At 42.6% G+C, this 22232-nt stretch overlaps 1 protein-coding gene across 1 annotated transcript in view; it reads right to left on the reverse strand.

Moving 5' to 3' along the window:
* The window catches only part of HDAC4 (histone deacetylase 4), a 285280-nt gene that overhangs the window by 116311 nt on the left and 146737 nt on the right, over window positions 1-22232 (reverse strand). The window lies entirely within an intron of this gene.

Here is a 22232-nt window from a genome sequence, read left to right on the forward strand (position 1 = left end):
GACAGGTCTAGGATGCCCGATGGGTCTAGAATGTCTGAAGAATCTAAAATATCCAGTGGGTCTAGAATGTCCACTGGATCTAGGATGCCTGATGGGTCTCAGATGTCTGTTGGTCTAGGATGCCCGCTGGATCTAGAATGTCCGCTGGATATAGGATATCTGATGGGTCTAGGATGCCCGATGGTCTAGAATGTCTGAAGGATCTAGAATGTCCAGCAGGTCTAGAATGTCCAGTGGGTCTAGAGTATCCGGTGAGTCTAGGATGCCCGACGGGCCTAGAATGTCTGAAGGATCTAGAATGTCCAGCAGGTCTAGAATGTCCAGTGGGTCTAGAGTATCCGGTGAGTCTAGGATGCCCGACGGGCCTAGAATGTCTGAAGGATCTAGAATGTCCAGCAGGTCTAGAGTGTCTGGTAGGTCTAGGATGTCCAGTGGATCTAGAATGTCCAGTCCATATTCACAGGTGAGCCCGGCCTGCACTGTCTCAGACAGCTCTTGCCTGGTTCAGCAGTGAGTTTCGCTGACATTAAACAAGCACGGAGACCCAGTAAGTAATCCCATTGCCTTGCCTTCTGTAACGCTGCACTATTCTACCGCCTTTCCTGCGCATCACTGCAGTTGGCTTGTGACGGGAAGCCAGGTGAGAGCCCTGCTTTAGAGGGGAGAAACTGGGGTGTACGCACGCTTAGAAGCCGGGCCACGGCACCTATGCGTTTACGGAGCGGCGAGGCCGTGCCAGGTCTGGGGCCCTGTTGGCACTTGCCTCTCCCTATTTCTCATTTTTCATCGATTTGGGGCAGGGGGCACCATCAGATAGGTCAAACAGTCAATATCTTTAAAAACTGAACATAAAGCAACTCATAAGCGATAATTTTTATTAACTGCAAAAATACAATGGACCAAATGTTTCCACTCGTGCGTTCTTTTATTTAAGAAGCATACATTAGCCTCTGGCCCCGTGGGAGGCTCCCACTGCTGCCTGCAAGCGCCGGCCGGGGAGATCCAGAGACCGGGGGCCAGCAGTTCTCTGACGGCAGGCCTGGGGGTCACACGGGCTGCGTGTGCACACAGACCGTGGGTCACACGGGCTGCGTGTGCACAGACATGGGGGGGGAGCTGTGCACACAGTGAGCAGCACAGCGGCTCAAGCTGGGGTGTGAGTAGGGGGTCGTGGGGAAGTGAGGCAGAGGAGGAGCTAGCAATGGGGGCCATGGGGGCTTGCAGAGGCGCTGGGGACGCCAAGGGTGACTGCAGGTGGAAGAGCAGCTCAGGGGCGGCCAGGACCCAGCGGTGTCCTCCCTAACACAGTGGGGAGATGAGGCGGCTCTCGGGTACTCCCCACGCTGCAGCTGAGGTCAGGGGTCTTTATTTAAACTCTTCTCAGATTCCTGCAAATCGGGAATCATGGTGTATCTTATCAGGAAACACAAACTCATATTTTGTCCACAGTGTTGAACAGAAATGATACTAACACCACCACAACTCAGCCTCCGCTTAAGCTGTACTGCTGACAAGTCAGAGGGACTGAAACCCCCACGACTCAGCCCCTGGCCAGGTCTGCTTCCAGGCAGCCAGTGCGAATCATGCGGCCTCCCCACTCAGAAACTGCCTGGCCAGACAGCTGGAGGGACAGCGAGCGATCAGCAGCCGAAGCCCTCAACCTCCGAGTTCTGGGGAAGTAAAATGAACACAAGACCTTTACAAGGCTGCCACCGGCATTTGTGATGGAGAATGGGCGAGACGTGCTGGTATGGACAAAAATATGGGGGAAGGAAAAAAAGCCTCGAGAGGTTCTTTTCAATTTCTCAGCGACATGACCTCATCACACAAAACTAAGGCTTCGCAGCGGGAGGGTGGGAGGTGGAGAGGGCTTTATTGCTTCCTTGTTTTTTCTTTTTCTTAACTTTCAACCCCTTTTTCATCCAAATCTGCTCAAGCTAGTACTGCTTAAATTCCTCGGCATTAATCTTTTAAAGCTGTTTATAAGCTGTTTCCTTGGAGATTTCTAAAGTTTCCCCAAATGGCTTGAAATTTCATTTTAAAAGAAATTTATAAACTGCAATGAAAGAAAATCAGCGTTTTCAAATTTAACATACACCACATCACATACCACGTGCTGAACATCGTCAATGCTGGTGAATTCTCTGGCACAGGGCTTGGAGAGAAGCTTCTGGGCCCTCACTAGGCACAGAGTGAACTTGCTGTACATGCCCCCATCAGCTAGAAAGGCCGCAGCTCTGCCAGGCCTTCTCTTACTCGGGCACCCCTAGCCCAGCGGCTCCCCTGCACCCAAGTAGCCTCACCACAGCCCAAGGGTTCACTAAGAAACACATGGACACAGGACAAGCTCGTTCCACCTTCGCGTGTTCTATCAGCATCGATCTGACATTGCTATTTCTGACAAGAGATGGACTCACTCCCCAGCAGCTCACACGAGTCGTTTCCTATGGAAGCCACAGACCACGGTGAGTCCAGTGGAAGGGCACGCTGAGATTGTGAGGAGACCTGCTGACGACCCTCTCCCCTCCCAGAGGGGCCTGTGCGTTCCTGGTTCTGTGCAGGATGCTGAGGCTGAGACCGGGAGTGGGCAGACGGTCATCACTGAGCCCATGGCAACACTCCTTCCGCAGTTACTAAACGTTAGACACGGATGCTAAGTCCTGCCTTGGTTTAACATTTTGAGTACCATGTAAAACGTCATTCTTCTGCTATGGAAAGTTAAAAAGCACAGCGTAAGACCATCAAAAGCGCTGTTACTCACGGTGAGACATGCCATTACCAGCTACCACTGTTGTCACCCACATCAGCTGCACCGTAACCAGCGATCATCATCGTCACCCACATCAGCTGCAACATAACCAGCGATCATCACTGGTACTCACGTGAGATGCACCATAACTAGTTATCACCATTATTACCCACGTCAGAAGCACCATAACCAGCTATCACCATTGTTACCCATGTCGGACACACCATAACCAGCTATCGCGTTTTTTTTTTTTTTTGGTTACCCATGTCAGATACACAGTAACCAGTTATCGCTCCTGTTACCCGTGTCGGATACGGCATAACCAGCTATCACCATTGTCACCCACATCAGACGCACCATAACCAGCTATCACCATTGTTACCCATGTCGGACACACCATAACCAGCTATCACCATTGTCACCCATGTAAGAAGCACCATAACCAGTTATCACCATTGTTACCCACATCAGACGCACCATAACCAGCTATCACCATTGTTACCCATGTCGGACACACCATAACCAGCTATCACCATTGTCACCCATGTAAGAAGCACCATAACCAGCTATCACCATTGTCACCCACGTCAGATACACCCTAACCACTTATCTCCACAGTTACCCACGTTGCATATACCATAACCAGCTATTACCATCATTGCTTCACCTCTCAGACAAGGCTGTGTTTGCTGTTAGACACAGAGACAAACATCCGAACTCCCGTCAGGCGAGGAGACCCACCAAGGGTGCCTGAGAAATGCTCTCTTCTCATAAATGGGCCCAACCATGGGGAGCCAGGTGGGTGGGGGAAGTGGCTGAAGCACCCCCAGCTCTGCCAGCTGCGGAGCTCAGAACCACAATCCCCATTCATTCAAGTTATCAGCGGGTGCGTCAAACATGACTTGTACTATTTCTGTATCAAAAACGACTTGAAATGCCATGAGTTCCCAACAGAGGCTGCTGGTGCTTTTGACCTAAGTGCCCCAGAGAAAACAATAAAACCTTCTCTACTTCAAGAACGCAGCATCAAAACAAAAAAGCCTGTATTCTCATGAATATTTTGTGGCAGAGTAGAAAACTGCTTTCACAGGTTGTGCCTTGAGAAACTTATTAATACAATCAGACTTATGACGTTAGTAAAAGCACAAAGACGATATTCAGAGCTCCAATGAGAAACGGCAAGCCTTCACCATGAATTAGAAGTTCTCAATCACAAATAGAAAATCCGTTGGTCTCCTTTTTTAAACAATAAATGATTGCAGAGAAGGACGCTGTAATTTTCCATTACTTGGGTTAGGGCCTCTTTTCGTGAGACGATTTAATGTCATCACATAGACACTGAATCACAAGAAGCATTACTCTTTTTTCAGCCAAAGTTTAGGGTCCCTTCAAGTGAAGAATAATTCATTCAAATCTAGGGAAAAATACTAGCTGTTTCAACTAGCGAACCACAATTTCCTCCTGCACTCACATTCTGCCTATGTGCATCCATGCGATGCTGGGAATGCATAATTTTTAACTTTTTTTTTTTTATTGTGAAATACATACTAAAGAACACAGACGTTAAGTGAAAAGAATAGTAATGAAATGAACACTGGTGTATCCCCTACTTCAAGGAACAACGAGCATCACCAGGACTGGGGACTCTTAGTGCCCCCGCCGCAAACAACATTCTGATTTTGTGCTTTTCACCAGGGTTACCCCATGTACACATACACTCCTAATGCATATTCTCCAGGGTTACGCCATGTACGCAGACACTCCTAACGTGTATTCCCCAGGGTTACCCCATGTACACACACACTCCTAATGTATATTCTCCAGGGTTACACCATGCACACACACAGTCCTAATGTATATTCTCCAGGGTTATCCCATGTACACATATACTCCTGACGTATATTCTCCGGGGTTACGCCGTGTACGCATACGCTCCTGACGTATATTCTCCGGGCTTACCCCGTGTACGCATACGCTCCTGACGTATATTCTCCGGGGTTACCCCGTGTACGCATACGCTCCTGACGTATATTCTCCGGGGTTACCCCGTGTACACACACAGTCCTAACGTACATTCTCCAGGGTTACCCCATGTACACATACGCTCCTAACGTACATTCTCCAGGGTTACCCCATCAACACATACACTCCTAATGTATTTTCTTTAGTTTTGTAAAACTGTGAGGCAAGCACCAACACAGAGGGAGAAGGGGAAGGTGATACTGTCACTGCTAGATTAATGTCCCCAGAGAAGACAGAATCTCTGGGTCTGAATCTGTCTTCAGCTTCCAGGGCAGTTTCTAAGAGCTCCTTCCAGGGCCAGGTCATGAGTGACCCCCCAGGGATGTGACCCACTTCACTGCAGCATCTGCTAAGGGAGGCATGTGGATGAGAAGTGGATGTCCAAAAGACGTGGTTGGGGGAGCAAGAACCCTACACTTCTGCTTCTGTGTTCTCTACAGTCCACCACCAGATTTCCAGGTGCAAGCAGACTCTGACAGGAAGAACAGAAGGTCCTCAGGAAAGTGAGCCAGCAGGGCAAGAAGTTTTTCATGATTTCTAATTTCTGCTCTTACGTTTATAATAGACAAATCAAATATCTGTCACCAGAGAAATGGCCTCTAATATTCTTTTTTTTTTTTTTTTTTTTTGCCACCCTGCTCTTGCTCCATGGATGCAGTATCTTCTCTAATCTCGGAGAATAGTAATGAGAACCTTTAAAAATTTTCTTTTATCTGCGTAGCCTCTGCTTCCTCCAAGTTCTGCTTGTGTTGCTCTCTATCTTCCCTACCAGAGACCTTACTCAGATGGCTAGTAACCCCTGGTTATGTGCCCAATTCCGAGTGGCGCAACAAAACCTCGAGATGGTTAATACGGTGTGCCGACCTGGCCAGGCCATGATTCTTAGTGTTTATATGTGATCACCCCCGTGATGGAATCTGCTATGAGTAGCCAATAAGTTGAAAGGGAGTTTCCTTGGGGGTGTGGACTGCATCCAAATATAAGCAGACGTTCTGGCTTTTTGCTCGCTCTGGACTCTGCGGCTGCCTCCTGTTCATCTGACTTCTAGTTCTTGGGACTTGAACTATCAGCTTATCTGCTGATTTTGGGATTCATATATCTTCACAGCCTGTGAGTGGGAGCCCTGCTGTCCAACCTGATGATCTTGGTTTTGCCAGTCCCTGCAGCTACATGAATCAGGAGAAACCTTGCAGTCTTGCCTGCCAATCTAGGGATTTGTCAATCTTCACAGCCTGTGAGTAAGAGCCCTGCTCTCCGACCTGCCGATCTTGGGTTCGCCAGCCCCTGCAGCCATGTGAATCAAGAGAAGCCTCTATCCTGATCCATGGACTTGGGACGTTCCAGCCTCTACAATAGCTTGAGCCGTTTCCTTGATATAAATATCTCTCTCTATATATATATATATTTATGAGCTTTACTGGTTTTGCTTCTCTAGAGAACCCAACCTAAGACAAAGCCATTGGGGGCTGTGAGCAAAGTGGGGCTTCTCAACATTGAGCTTCACTGTAGGGACACTCCCATGTTCAGTACTGGGAGAGCATTCCCCTCAGGATGGTCCTGTTTGCAAGGCAAGAGCCTTCCCATGTACCGCCTGCCTGGGGGATGAAGGCCAGCCTTCAGAGCACTGAGTGAGGGCCTAATAGAGTCTCTCAGGCCCCTGTCTGTGTTACAGTGTCCATGTCCATGTGCTCCCCAGGCCACTGGGGGGGGGGGAGAGGCTCAAGCACCCAGCGCAGTGACGTGAGAGAGGTGATTAGGGATGTAACAGCTTCTGCTTCCACCTCACCCTCCTTTTGTGCCAGCTGCCCTGTCACTCCCAGTTCTAGAGAAAATGTTGCTTGTTGAGGAGGCTGTGGCATCAAGCCACTGGGTTCCCAGCTTCACCCACGACTGGCTCTGTATCTGGATTTCTCTGGTCAGTGAAGTCAGCTGCTACTTGTTCATCTGCTTTCCAGCTTTCCCATTGATGTTGATGTTGTTGCTCTTCAGTTCTCTTCGTCTTTGTGAGTTTATTTATATCTTTTCTCTAGAATATATATTTTTATTTTTTATGGAAAATTTAAAAAATACACAGAAGCAGAGACAATAGTATAATCAATTCTGTGTATCCAACATCTAGTTCCAATAATTATCAGCTCATGACAGGCTTATTTCTTCTATATGCCCACCCACTTCTCCTGAAGCAAACTCAGTCTTGATGGTATGCTGTCCATAAATACTTCAGTGTCTCTAAAAGAAAATAACTCTTTTAAAAAACATAATCAAAAATTGTCACATACCCAAATAAATCAACAATTCCCTAATATTATCAAATAGCCAGGAAGTGTTTACATTTTTTAGATGGCTTCATAAACATTTTCAAAATTTTGTTCAAATCAAGATCCATATAAGGTCTATACATTGCAATTGGCCGATGCGTTTCTTAAGTTCATGTTAATCTAAAGGTTTCCCTCACTCCTGTCTTCCTCCCCCACCTCACCCCTAGAATATCTGCTGAGGACACTGGGTCATCTGCCCTGCGTTTGGCCACAGCCTGCATTTTGCTGATGAAGCCGTGGTACAGATGAGCATGGCCTCCTTCCTTGGAAGCTGGAAGGTGGGTCTGGAAACCTGGTGGGGTGCAGCCTGGATTTCCCAGCAAGATGATCTCCCAGGAGACACCTTGTACTTCCAAAGGGGAGTTGGGAGTAAAGTGATGGCTTTCCTGGTGCTCTGGCAGTTGGGAATGCTCACTGCCCAGATGGCTTCATTAGTCTTGTAGACGGCGCTCTTCCAGTTCTATCCTTTGTCAGCCCGGCTACTTCTATAATGAGAAAGGTTCCCAAGACAACTGTTTCGTCACTCTGGCAAACAGCTTTTATAAGAGAGGCAGAGTAAGTGCTTGGTTCTTTTCCTTTATTTGACAATTTTTGAAAATAATGAGTTGGTCCCCCAGCATCCTCCAAATGTGAGCAATGAGGTTTTTTGTTTTGTTTTTGTTCAGTCCAATAATGAGCTCAGTCCCCTGCAGTTACTGTTCTTACAAATGCTCAAATAGTCGCTTCTTGGAGGGTCCTTCAGACTGGCTCCCAGGTCCTTCTGAAGCCCCAGCAGCAGCCTCACAGTGCCCCTCTTTTCTCCTGGGACAAGATGTCCTGGGCTCGTCTTGTACATTTCTTGACCCCACGTGGAATTAGACATTTGTCTAAAGAGAACAGTAGTTCCCTTTGGTGGGAAACAGCGTTTAGAGACCACCACTGGCTAGTGGGGTGAGGCTTCTGATGTGTGTGTCTTTACTGTTGTTTTTGTGAGACTTCACGAGTGAGTGCAGTGAGATGCTGCATTCAATCTGCCACCTCGCCTTGAACTTCGGAATGCGTAACTTTTTAAGAGTGTCATTCAAAAGGGCTGAACAGTCAGAATCAAGATCATTCAAACTCCTGAGTTACAGGCAATATCATTTCCCCACAGGTGTTTTTAACTGAAACACAATTATTTAACATCACGGATGGGGAGTTGTGTGTGTGTGTGTGTGTGCGCAACAGAGAGATTGTGTGTGGGGGACGTGTGAGGGTGTGTGTACGATGTGTGTCTGTGTGTGTGGGATATGTGAGTGTGTGAGATGTGCCTGTGAGGTGTGTGTTAGTGAGATGTGTGAGTGTGTGGGATATGTGAGTGTGAGTGTGTGGTATGTGTGAAATGTGTGTCTGTGAGGTGTGTGTCTGTGAGACGTGTGAGTGTGTATGTCTGTGAGGTGTGTGAGAGTGTGTCTGTGAGGCACGTGTGGGTAGGTGGGGGGGAATGAGGTGGAGAAATCAGAAGTACTTTTTAATATAAAGATTTTAAAATGCTCTGTGGGGAATGTACAAAACAAGTGATCATACCTTAGCTTCACACGCGAGTACGTGTAAACTGTTTAAACCAATAATCGCTTCTTGTTGCCGCATTTAGATCTATATACGCAATGCCGAAGAAACAAACTTACATTAACAATTCACTATAATTTATATTATGCTTGAAAAATTTTTAAACCCTCAGACTCTCTTGATATAATAATAATTATTACTTGAGTGTGACTTTTATTTTTTAAGTGGATTTTTGGTGTGGCTTTTAGTCATTTGGGGTGAGCTGAGAGAAAATGTTGGGAAATATATGATAACGAGAAGATGCTGTCTGTTTTGCTTTCAACTGAGATCAAAATGTAAAGAAATAAATATAACATATGAAAGTATTCCTAGATATACATATGGAGAGGTTTTTTAACCTGGTGTGGGGCGGGGAGGAAGTCCTCCTGAGGGGTGAGCTTCAGCCTCCCACTCGGAGCACACTGAATGTCACCTTCAGGGTCATATTTTCTCCACGTGTGACCTCCGCACACGGCTCTAGAAAGGAAGAACAGCAGCACACGCCTTTAGGCCCCGGCGTGCATGCCCGCCTTTAGGTAAGAAGGGGGTTGACCACTCTTGTATTAGAGGAGCTGTGTGCTCCAATGTCCCGGGCAGGCAACCTTGGTCCTTGACCTGGTCACACGGCTGGTCAACGGTGGGCCCGGGATTGGAGCCGGGAATCCTGGCTGCGTGTTCAGTGTCTTTAACCTAGATGAGCAGCAGGAGAGAGACTGTGATGGGCAAAAGGTGGGGGGTGGGTGAGGCTTAGGAAAAAGACCAGGCCCTGTCCTGCTGCAGTGAGCGGGCCTCTGTGGCTTGGCAGCGATCCGGGTGACTGGGACACCCCGCTGCCTGAGAACCCTGCTCAGTAGGAGTTGATGTTCTTCCAAACCACTCTATCCAGGAAGCAAACACTCAGGCGCCCTTTGTGTGCACACCCAGGAGAGGGCTTCACTACCAACATGTCCTGGCGGCCCCTCAACCTCCCCCAGCCCCTCGGCTCCCTCCTGTGGCTCTGGCTTTGGTTCTGCTCAGGACGAGAGGCTGAGCCCCGTATAATTACTGGCTAGCTCGAAAGTCCTACAGTTCAAAGTTCTCTACTGACAAGCTCGCTATCTCTTCTGAAAAGCTCCCAGGATGGGGCAGCACCTGGCATCAGCCTGTGCAGCTCTGCCCTGCTGAGACGACATGACCAAAGGCCTGGCCGCCTGGTCAACCCTGCAAACATGGCTTGAAACACACAGCCAAGCTGAGCCAGGCCTGTTCAGCTTGCAGACAGAAAAGGAAAATCCCCGAAATATCACAGTTAACTACAAAAAATAAGCAGTGACAGTGAACACGAGGTGTATGCTCCTTTCCACTCTCTTTCTACCTGAGTCAGCTTTGACCTCTGACTCACGCCATCTCCCCAAAATACAAATTGTCAGAATGTTTTCTCCCGAGCAGAGAAAGTCTCAGAAGACCACACACGCTACAAGGCATTAGCTCGTAGTCCTGAGCCAAAGTACCCGCCGCCGAAGACGGTGGTTTCCAACAGTGGGTCAGTCTTCCCATGGCCTTGTGCTCATTCACAAGCCTCCCTGCTCAGCTCCTCTCTGGTGTCTGCTGCATGGAGGAATGTTCCACCATGAGAAGGGGAACACCTGAGGGTCTGCTGCACCCAGATGCTCCCCCATCTATGTCCTCCAAACCACATGGGGGACAGAAAGAGACCGCAAGGTCGCCACTACATATGGAGACAAGATCTGCAATCCCCTTTCTAAGACGGGGCAACTAACAAACCACAACCTGTATGCTATCAGCAGCTCAGCCACACAGGGAATAACGACTCCCAGCAACTTTAAAACCCAGTCATCAAACGATGCCTCCTTTGTGAAATACACTCTAAGGACAAAAAGCACTGTAAAATCTTAAACTGATCTGATATAAGCAGTCTGCTTCCATAAAGATTACAGCCTTCGAAACCCTATGGGGCAGTTGTACTCTACCCAATAGGGTTGCTATAGGGTTGCTATGAATTGGAATCAACACTACAGCAACGAGTTTGGTTTGATTTAGTTTATAAATGAAATAGAAAATATTAATTACATACATTAGAGAGCAACATAACAAAAATGTGCTTTTTGAAAAGACCAATAAAACAAATTTCTGACAAGATTGATTCACAAAAGGAGAGAAAAAGCACAAGTTTAAAGCATTAGGAATCAAAAAGGTCATCTAACTTCAGATATGCCAGAAATTGAAAAAATAAGAAAATACAAAGAACAACTTTAGGCCAATAAGGTCTTTTTTTTTCTTTTTTTTTGGGGGGGGGTGGGGGGAGAACAAGAAAGGCACCTTTATTTCGTTGTACAAGGAAATGGAGTCAGTCGGAGCTGCTGCTGCCAAGACTGCTTGCCAAGGGCGGGCAGGCCAGTTACTTTTTTTTTTTGATGTCCTTTTTTTTTTTTTATTGTTGTAGTTTAAATGAAGTTTACGTTTCAATTTAGTCTCTCATACAAATTTTATACATACATTGTTATGTGACACTAATTGTTCTCCCCATACTGTGACAGCACACTCCTGCTTTCCACCCGATTTACCACGTCCATTCAACCAGCTCCTAGCCCTCTCTGCCTTCCCATCTCACCTCCAGACAGAAGCTGCCCGTTTAGTTTCTTGTATCTACTTGAGCTAAGAGGCACATTCACTTTATGTCCCACAGTCCAGTCCAATCCCTGTCTGAAGAGTTGGTCTCAGAAACTGTTTTAGTTCTGGGCTGATAGAGAATCCAGGGACCATGCTTTCTGGGGTTCCTCCAGTCTCAGTCAGATCATTAAGTCTAGTCTTCTTACTAGAATTTGAGTTCTGCACCCCACCTTTCTCCTGCTCTGTCAGGGACTCTCTGTTGTGTTCCCTGTCAGGGCAGTCATTGGTGGTAGCCAGGCACCACCTAGTTCTTCCGGTCTCAGGCTGATGAAGTCTCTGGTTTATGCGGCCCTTTTTGTCTCTTGGGCTAATTCTTTCCTTGTGTCTTTGGTGTTCTTCATTTTCCTTTACTCCAGGTGGTTGGGACCAATTGATACATCTTAGATGCTGCTTGCAAACTTTTAAGACCCCAGACATCACTCACCAAAGTAGGATGCAGAACATTTTCTTAATAAGCTTTGTTATTAGGCCAATAAGTTTTAAGGCCTACATAAAATAGAAACATTTCTAGAAAAATACAACTTTCCAAAGTTCATGAAAAATAATTAGCAAGCAGAACTACCCTACAATCATAAAAAAGAATTTAATCAATATTTAAATCTTCCCACAAAGAAAATACTAGACCAAGATTATTTTAGAGACAGCTTCATCAAATTTTTCACTAACAGATCATTCAATTTTAAATAAAGTTCTTGAAGAGAATAGGAAAAGGAGCACTTCTGAACTCATTCTATGAAGCTAGTCATTACAAAAGCCAGACACAGACAGTACAGAAAGAGAGTAAAGAAAATTACAGTCTCAATCATGTGTGAGAGCCCAAAATTGAGGCACTTCATTTTAGTAAAACGACTAGTCTAGATCTGAGTCCTGACTCCATTTTAACTCCTGTTTGCTTCTTTAACTGACAGTAACCTTTGGACAGACTTAAGCCTGTAACTCAGGAAATGTTTTTTCTGTGCAGTTAAGCCAAAGATATAGAAAGAATGTAGTGTAGGGAGTCTTAATGCAAATCCTTATCTGAAATTTCCTAAACTAACAGACTTGAAGAAAATGTTTTGCTCAAGGGAACTACTTTAACAGAATGTTCTCAAAAAGAATGTCTTGTAAACATCTTGTGATCAACCCGATAATTATGAACTTCTGCAATTATCACATGTAAACCAATCACTGTAAAGCCCCCACTTTGAGTAATCTCGCCTTACACAGATCTAAGTTTATAACTTCCAACCAAATTAATGTACCTTAAGTTCTTTTTTCTACTCTATAAATATGTCTCTGTAACTATCACCTCAGAGCCTTCTATTTCACTTTGCGGGATCAGGAGTCTCCCAGATTTGAATCGTGTTGAACCTTCAATAAATCTCTTTGCTGTTTATTTTAACAGAGTATATGTTTTTTACTCTTTGACATTTCTGGCATCAGAAGTGGGATTCAAAGGTGCATAATCTTTGACAGCCCTGGGACATCGAGGACCTGGAAGCTTTTGGTACCAGTAAGGGCCTCTTCAGCTCTTTCCATCTCCACGGATTCCCAAGAGTTGTCTCAAGGTAATCCCTCTTGAATCGAGCTACCGCATCCTTGTGTAGATACTCGGATTTATTGTTGGCTTTCTTTTCTTCTGTACTTTCATTTTCAGTACACCCTTTGAACATTTTGATGAGTTTGTTGCCAAATTAAGTTTGGCGAGGCTGCCTCCTTGCAGCAAATCCCTGATAAGACTCTGGTCTGATCTCAGGAAAGCCAGAAGTTTCAGCCCATTAAGTTTGACTCATCTTTTCTTCAGTGCACACTCAGGTTTCAGCACGCATTTAAGTTCTATGTACATTCAGGGTTTCAATGCACATTCAGGTTTAATAGCACGTGTAGTGTACTGTTTTAGTAGAATGAGGAATGCTAGCTCCAAGGGCTCAGCTGGACCACCTTTATGAACAAGTTTCAGCCCCAACACTTGTTTGTTTATGAACTGTTGGCATGTGTTTACTTAAGACAATCAATGGCCACTATTAGGGTTCTTTTGACCTAGGTAAATTTAGTTTTCTGTGCAGCAAATTAGAAACTAAGGGCCTCTGAATTAAACAACCTCAGGTAAATGCCTATTTTAATTTGGATTTTTGTTTGAGTTCCCATTTATGTTGTCCTTTATTTCCTCTAGGGAACGTCTGTTTAAAGCTCAGGTTTTGTCAGAGGATCTAATCTCCATCTGAGACTCTGGCAAGTTAATAAGTTTATCTAGGACCTGTCTTTCTATTGAATTAAGTTGATCCCAACTAAGAATTACTTACACGTTTTAGGAAACTGAGTTCCCCGTGTTTGTCTTATGTGGTATTGTTTAAAGCCTAGTTTTTGAGCTAGCCTGACAGACAAGAGAATTTATACAGTTTTCTGTCTCATTTTGTGCCTGAGTTTTTGTCTTGGCTTCAATAGCTATATTGAGAAAAATTTGATATACACCAGTCTATTTGAAAAGTGCACTGAAAAAGGATGGATTGTTTATTTTGATTGGTATAACAAGGCCTTAAAAAGGGACAAATTATTCTAGATTACTTCTCTAAAGGATTCTATAAAGCCTGCAGAAGATAGGATTAAGAAAATATAATTTCCTACCTCTGGATGGTATTATTAAATTAGATTACAATATTTCTTCAAAGAACTTATTCTACTTGGTTCAATAATAAGTAAGCACTTATATAAATTAAATAGTCCTGATATTCTCAGGAGTTAATAAAAAATAAACTCATTCTGGCAAAAATTTTACGTTAAGCTTAAAAGCAAAAACTTTCTTTATGAAATGTATTTTATTTAAAGAAGTTATTTTTATTAATTCCCAAATGACAAGAAATAGAGGCTCATGGGACTAGAAAAATTTAGACTTTCACATAACAACATTCTAAGCCCCCAACACAGAGAAGATTCAGTGCAAAGCAAGAGAAACAAATTAAAAAACACCTCAAGACAGGCTTGTATTTATTGAGCAGTCTTGAAGAAGACCATAGAGGCTCCTTCTCAAATGTGCTGATAACTGTCCTGGCCAAAATAACTGAGTTAACAACACAGAATGGGAGGGACTGTCCCTGTGTTACCAGGCAACTGGGCTGGATCTGTACTGCTTGTATTTGAAATGGTGGAGGTGTGGCTCCACAAATGACTGAGGGCTCAGTCAACTTTGCCTGAAATCTTTTCATTTTCAGAAATAATGAAGACTGGGAAATTAAGAAAAACAACCTTGTAGATAAGGCAGCTAAAGAAGCTGATTCTCAAATTACTCTTGCCCTTACGATGAATAAGGAAAAAGACTTCTCAAATTTGTTTATTTATGATTTTAATTTTTGTAAATTAACTTCAGAGAGACTTTTAAAACATCAGTAACTAACTCATCAATAACTAACTCAAACAAAAAAAAAAATTAGAACATGAGAAAAAAGCTAAACTTCTTGCCAAGGAAAACTGAATAAAAACAGATATTCAAACAAACTTTACTTCAAAGGTAATTAAGTTTTGTAATATATAAGCTAAATTAATTTCCAAAATTTTTAGGTAACTTAGTGATATCAAATTAATAAATACTCATTATAATTAAAGTTTATAGGCTCTTGCTTTTCATGCCACAGAGAAAAGACATCCTGATATTTAGGTTTAATAATGTGTTCATTTCTGCAACATAAAAGGGTTGCACATAAGAGATATGCAACAAAGACAAAAAAATTTAAAAGGTTTCTAAAAGAAAATTTATTTAATATTGTCAAAGTTCTTATTTACTGCAACTAAAGGTTTAACAGGTTAATTTATGAGAATTTTTAAGAGCTTTAAAGTCAAATAACAAAGAATTATTAAATTTCTCACTGTTAAAATAACAAAATTTTCTTTAATTACTACGTGAAAGAGTTAATTTTATGCTTTGTAGAATCTACTTCGGAGGCAAGGGTTCAGCAAAATAAATCCCTAAATCTAAAAAGGTTTATTTAATATGTTATGAATTATATAAAACATGGTGTCAAATCTGGAGAAGTACCAAATTTTCTTCAATTAAGATTTATATGTCAAGTAATGTTTCCCTGATACTAAACAATAAGCACACAATATTATGTCATAATTCTATTATTTTAATTACTAACTTGATCCTTTGAATCTAGCATCATCAAGGTCAATGGTTTAACTAGAGAATACACATTATTTACCTATAGAGTTTTTTTTATTTTTTTAATTCCTATTGAAATGGTCAGGGACTTAATAATCTTAGTATATTCTTGGAATACCCTGACTATTTAATATTATTTTTCAAGATTATTACATGTTAAATCTACAGCTTTTTAAAAATAAGGTTAATCATTACATTTAGAAATATTTTTCTCTAAATCTTCTTTTTAATTAACTTTATTTGGCTTTGCACTACTTTTGAAACTCCCATCAAGTCTTTCACTTTAAAGAATTATTATTGTAAATTAAATATTGTAAATTAAATATGGACATTTTTAAGTTGTTACCTACAAATAAATTTCAAAGAACCAAATTAAAAGTTTTAGTATGTTCTGAAAAGCAAGAGAGAAAGAAAAATGACTAGCAATAAGTTTTTTTAAAAGAGAGAGAAAGAGACTACAAGAAGAGAGACTGAGGGAAAGAGATGCTATAAGAAAAAGATACAGAGAGAAAAAGAAATTAGTTTTATCTTAAAATAGAATGTCTGGTTATTACAGAATATGAAAGATAAAGAAAGCTAAACTTGAGGGTATATAATAAGTTGTAAAAAGGTCTGTATAAGTGAAAAAAAGAGGTCTATGTAAATGAAGAGAAAATAAAATAGCTAAAATAAGAGTTAAATAATTAAAATAAAACTAAAAAATTAAGAAAAGAGCCATGAAAATAGTAGCATCATAGTCAGAAGGCAGTGGCATGTACTACAAATCTAAAGATAATTTAAACTTAAATTTTTAAATAATACATGAAAATCAAGACTAAGATTCTGCCTCAGGAAAAAATCAAAGAAATGACTAAAATATAAAATTAAAGGCTAACAAAGTTAACTTTGCTACAGAAGCTTCAGATTTTTTATGACATTGAACTCAGAATGACCACAAGCAATGTGATTATTAGAGGCAAAACAACACTCACGGAAATAAGAGATAATATATTTAAAATATTTTTAAAAATACATTGTCCCATGCTGTTATATCAAAATATGGACATATTTTAAACTATCTTGTTAATACTTGTACATCTTCAGAGAAACACGTTCTTACATTACAGAATCTAGTGCAAAATTATTCTGTTAGATGCCCCTTTTACATAAATTTCTACACCTTGGCTCTTTGGTCAGACAGCAAAAACAAAGAAACATCTTTAAACACCCTAATGGCCAGAAGCAGACAACATGAGGAGCAGACAGCTCCTCCCAAGATCACGAAAAAAACTTTATACAAGCTCTTAAAATTGTTGGACTTTGTAGGCCATCGATATTTTTGCACTTTGCTTCAGACTCTTAGCTATTCTGTTGCTGATTAGAGTACTACATTCTGTTAGCATTATCCCATTTTAATATCCTTCTTTTTCCCATGCGAATAACCAAAAGAGGAACTTGTTTAATTAAAGCCATAATTTTTATGACATTTGCCTTTGTCATACTATTTTTTGATTTGTCTTCTTCCATTATAAAGCATATCTTAAGTATTCTCTTATTGCATATTGTGACTCTCCCAAATACCTGGCAGGAAAATCCTTTGTCGGATTATCCCAAGTGGTGGCTAATGCCAGTAATTTGACTAACTGCTGGATTTGCCATCAGATTCCAAAATCTAGGCATCAAAATTCAGATCCATTAGAGTCTCTAATATTGAATTATAGTTTTATATCAAATGCTGTTAGCCTACACATCACCTTTAAGTGAGCCATATGTGTTAGACTATGGCATTCTCCCAGATAACCAGATCACTTTAAACTTCCTTTTAGCCCAACGAAGAGGTTTTTGTGCTATAGTCAATACTTCCTGTTGCATTTGGCTTAACACCTCTAAACAGGTAACAAGACATTGAAACAAGACATGAAAAGATGTTCCAAAAGACTACCTGGTTACATATAAAAGACTCTGGTTCTGATTCATTGTTTGATATTTTTAGTTGACTCCCTTCTAGAGTTAGTTCCAGAGTCAATCTGTATTGATACCTGGGTTAATAATACTTATTGTTTCTGTAATGACTGTTAGGATGATCAAATGTTGTCTAAAAGTTACATCCAACGTTTTGAACTCAAAGAGCCAACCTGATGCTTATAAGGAAAATTATGTATATACATGAAACTAATTTTTATAACAAGGCCGAAGGACCTCACACCGTAGACTAGCCCTTAAAACTGTCAAGATGTTCCTTTAATGTGACCTCGTTCCACATAGCCCAGTGATTACCAATCACAGAAGCAGAATGCTAAGCAAAGGTATGGCAAAGAAGTTAGGTGGTGACAAGCTACCTATATACAGATGACATCTAGGGTCTTAAAGGCTTATTAAAATAAGCAGCCAGCTAAACAAAGGATACCGTCAGGAAGTCCATGAAAAAGAAAGCATTCTTACAACAGTGATCAAAGGATGTTCACCAAAACCCTTGATCAAAAGGAGAGAATGTGTGAGAGCCCCAAAATTGAGGCATTTGACTTTAGTAAAATGGCTAGTCTAGGTCTGAGTCCTGACTCCATTCTAACTCCTGTTTGCTTCTTTAAGTGACACTGACCTTTGGACAGACTTAAGCTGGTAACTCAGGAAATGTTTTTCTGGATAGTTAAACCAAAGACCATTGGGCAAATCTGCTACAAAAGACCTCTTTAAAGTGTTGAAAAGCAAAGACATCACTTTAAGGACTAACGTGTGTCTGATCCAAGCCGTGGTGTTTTCAATCGCCTCTCATACGTATGTGAAAGCTGGACAATGAATAAGGAAGATCTAAGAAGAACTGACGCCTTTGAATTATGGTGTTGGCGAAGAATATTGAATATACCATGGACTGCCAGAAGAACAAACAAATCTATCTTGGAAGAAGTACAGCCAGAATGCTCCCTAGAAGCAAGGATGGCGAGACTTCGTTTCACATAGTTTGGACGCGTTATCAGGAGGTACCAGTCCCTGGAGAAGGACATCATGCTTGGTAAAGTAGAGGGTCAGTGAAAAAGAGGAAGACCTTCAATGAGATGGAATGACACAGTGGCTGCAGCAATGGGCTCAAGCATAACAACCATTGTGAGGATGGCGCAGGACTGGACAGTGTTTCGTTCTGGTGTACATAGGGTCGCTATGAGTTGGAACCAACTCGATGGCACCTAACAAGCCAAAGATATAAAAAGAACGTAGTGTAGGGAGTCTTAATGCAAATCCTTATCTGAAATTCCCTAAACTAGCAGCCTTGAAGAATATGTTTTGCTTAAGGGAACTACTTTAACAGAATGTTCTCAAAAAGAATGTCTCGTAAGTGTCTTGTGATCAGCCCCATAATTACAAACTTCTGCAATTGCCTCATGTAAACCAATCACTGTGAAGTCCCTTATTCAAGTAATCTCGTCTTACGTTGATCTAAGTTTATAACTTCCAATCAAAGTAGCGTACCTGAAGTTCTTTTTCTCACCCAATAAATACGTCTCTGTAATTCCACCGAATCAGAGCGTTTGATTTCACTTTGTGGGATCAGGCATCTCTCCAGTTCAAATTGTTCTGAACCTTCAATAAATCTCTTTGCTTTTTATCTTAACAGAGTATGCATTTTTACTCTTTGACAGTCATGAACATCACCACAAAAATCCCAAATAAATTATTAGCAAGCCTCATCTAGCAGTCTATAAAAGAGATTACACACCAAAACAGTTGGTGTTGATTCCAGATACGCAACATCTATATAGATATATAGAGACTTGGATATCTATGTCCAGATACACATGCATAAATGTAATTCTCATATAATCATAACCATCTTCATAACAAAAACAGCACATGATAAACTCAACAACTCTTTATTATAAAACCTCTTAGTAAACTAGGAATAAAAGAGAACTTCTCTAACTTGATGAACAGTATCCGTGAAAGAAGTTACAAAATATATTGCTTTTAATGGTGAACACTGAACAAGACAAGATTCTAGCCAACACAGGCCCAGAGGAACTAGCTCATGAAGTGATCAAACAAGCAAAAAGGGAAGAAATCACAGACTTTATGATTGTCAGAATAGAAACGCTTCCCCCAACCCCACCACCTCCCCATAAAAAAAGAGTTACAGAGAACTTAACAGAATTAATAAGGAAATTGAACAATGCACAGAGGAAAAGAAACGCTGCCGTGAACGACAGAGCCCATGGATGGGACTCCACTTAGATTAAGAGTTTCTGTTCATTCAGCCAAAACCACCCATTGCCGTCAAGTCGATTCCAACTCATAGCGACCCTGTAGGACGGAAAACAATCGCCCTTTGGGGTTACCTAGGCTGAAATCTTTATAGAAGCAGACTGTCACATCTTTCTCCCGTGGAGCGGCCGGTGGGTTTGAACTGCCGACCTTCTGGTTAGCAGCCAAGCGTTTAACCACTGCACCACCAGGGCTCTCCTCTGTTCATCAGATACCACTAAAAACTGAGAAGACAAACTAGAAGAGCCATAACCACCAGCTGCTGTCACGTCAACTCAGACTCAGGGTGACCCTATGTGTGTCAGAGCAGACTGTGCTCCACAGGGCTTTCAATGGCCGATCTGGAGGAAGTAGATCGCCAAGGCTTTCTTCTGAGGCACCTCTGGGTGGGCTTAAACCTCCAACATTTCTGTTAGCAGCTGAGTGCTTAACAATTTGCACCACCCTGGGACTCTTGGGAGAAGACAGTCAACATATATAACTGACAACGTACTTGACAAAGGACTTATACTAATGTATAAGTAACTCCTACAAATCAGTAAGAAAAAGGTAAACAATTCAAAGAAAAATGCCTTTTCAGAGAAGAGAGATCCTGAAAGACGGAGGGGAAAAAAAGCATGAAAATGCTTAGCCACCTCTGTGTTTAAGGACCGGTGGATCAGACCGCCAGGAGACACCCCCTTCCACCCACCAGGCCGGGACATTCCTAAGTGCCAGTGAGGCTCGGAGCAGTGGGCGTAGAGCGGGAGCCTTGTGCACGAGAAGAACCCTCTGAAAAATAACCTGCTTTCTCTCTGGCAGTCTCATGACTCTGTGGCCTGGCATTCCTCTCTAGGTATGGCCACCCTGGAAAGATCCCCATGCTTGAGCAGAAGGAGGATGGTGCAGGGACACCCAGCAGTATTGACTGGAAGCAGCCCAAACACCCATCGGCAGTAAACAGACAAACTGTGGAGTATTAATAGTGTGCAAATGTATTTGGCAGGAACAATGAAGGATTTACCGCCACATGGAATGACATGAATGAATGCAGAAACAATGGTGAGTGAAAAAAGGCGAGCTGCAGAAGACTATCAGTACGTTACCACTTTTGCACAGTTTGAGAAATCAGTAAGAGGAAACAATATGCCATTTGTGGAGCAGACGTGCACGGCACAGCTGTCTCTAAAGTAAGCCAGTCAGTGGTGACATGGAATGAGAACAGGGTTTGCTGAAGGCGGAATGGCTTTCCTACAGCCCCAAGTATCACCCAGGCCTGTGGGCACACAGCAGGGCTCCCTGGAGATCAGCCCATTTGGGGCTACACGGCCTCTGAAAATGAAGAAGGGGGTGACAGTTTAGGGTTGACTGACAGTGCAGAAGTCTACCTTCCTGACTTCTTAGTAACAGTGTCTTCAACATGTACACAATGATCCACACATGATTCACACGTGGGAGGAAGCTGGGGTGCTGAGCACCCCTGTGAAAACCCACCCGAGCCTGAGCACCTTTGAAGGAGGAAGCAGAGTGGGCATAAGACAAGGCAGTCTCCCCTCACCAGCCTGACCACTGGGAACATTTACAGGGTTCACTTGATCACAGAACCTGGACAACACGCTCTGCAACTTTGAGGGACTTTATATTTAGGTCTGTAGTCACCAAAGGGGCAGACACTGGCTTGTTGTGGCCTATCTATAAAACACTTCTTGAAAGGCTAGATTAAAAAAATATATATACACACACATATATGTATGTACACATATACACATATATATATAGACATATGTGTGTATACATATATGCATATATATATAGGGTTGCTATGAGTTGTCATTGACTCGACGGCAACAGGTTTGGTTTATAAATATGTGGCCACATAACTGGAAATCATAAGATGAGGTGATCTAGCTTTAATCACCTAAACCACTTTTCCACAAAAGTTGTTTAAATTCCACCTTATTCAAAATTAATTTTAAATGAAAATTTCTGACAGAGGAATAAATATACTTCTTCCACCTTATTTTTTTTTAATGGTATACACGTAGAATCGTGTTACTAATCGTGAGGGTCCCAGGAGGGCCCAGCAGCCCCCACAATGCCCTGGTGGATGCTAAGCGAGGATGAAGCAATCAGGAAGCACTGAGCTTTCTCTTCTGGGGCAAAAGGACTGCAGTGAAGGCAGCCCGTCACTTCTGTCACTTTGCTAAGCAGGAGTGCTGTGGTCACCAGCCAGCTGCAGGAGAGACCAGGGTCCTGGGCTGGGCCTGGAGAAGGGCCGCGGTTTCCAACCCATTATCCTGCAGCTAAAGCCCCCAAAGCAGCTTCCCATGCTGGCATGACTCCCCACTTCACTATTCCTGAGCTGTCAAACACTCGGATACGCGTAACACGTTCCCCATCAACCAGCGCTTTCAAATATCTTCAAGGACTTGTAGAGCTGCTCACGTCTTTTCTTGAAAAAGCAAACAAGGTAAAGGTAGTGGCCGCACTCACCAAGGAGAGGCTAGTTTAGTCAACCCGGCTAGGGGCACCGAACTCAGACTGCAGCTGGAAAATGAAA

The sequence above is a fragment of the Trichechus manatus genome, unplaced genomic scaffold (genome assembly GCF_000243295.1).
Source record: "Trichechus manatus latirostris isolate Lorelei unplaced genomic scaffold, TriManLat1.0 scaffold00165, whole genome shotgun sequence".
In the NCBI taxonomy this organism is placed as follows: Eukaryota; Metazoa; Chordata; class Mammalia; order Sirenia; family Trichechidae; genus Trichechus; species Trichechus manatus.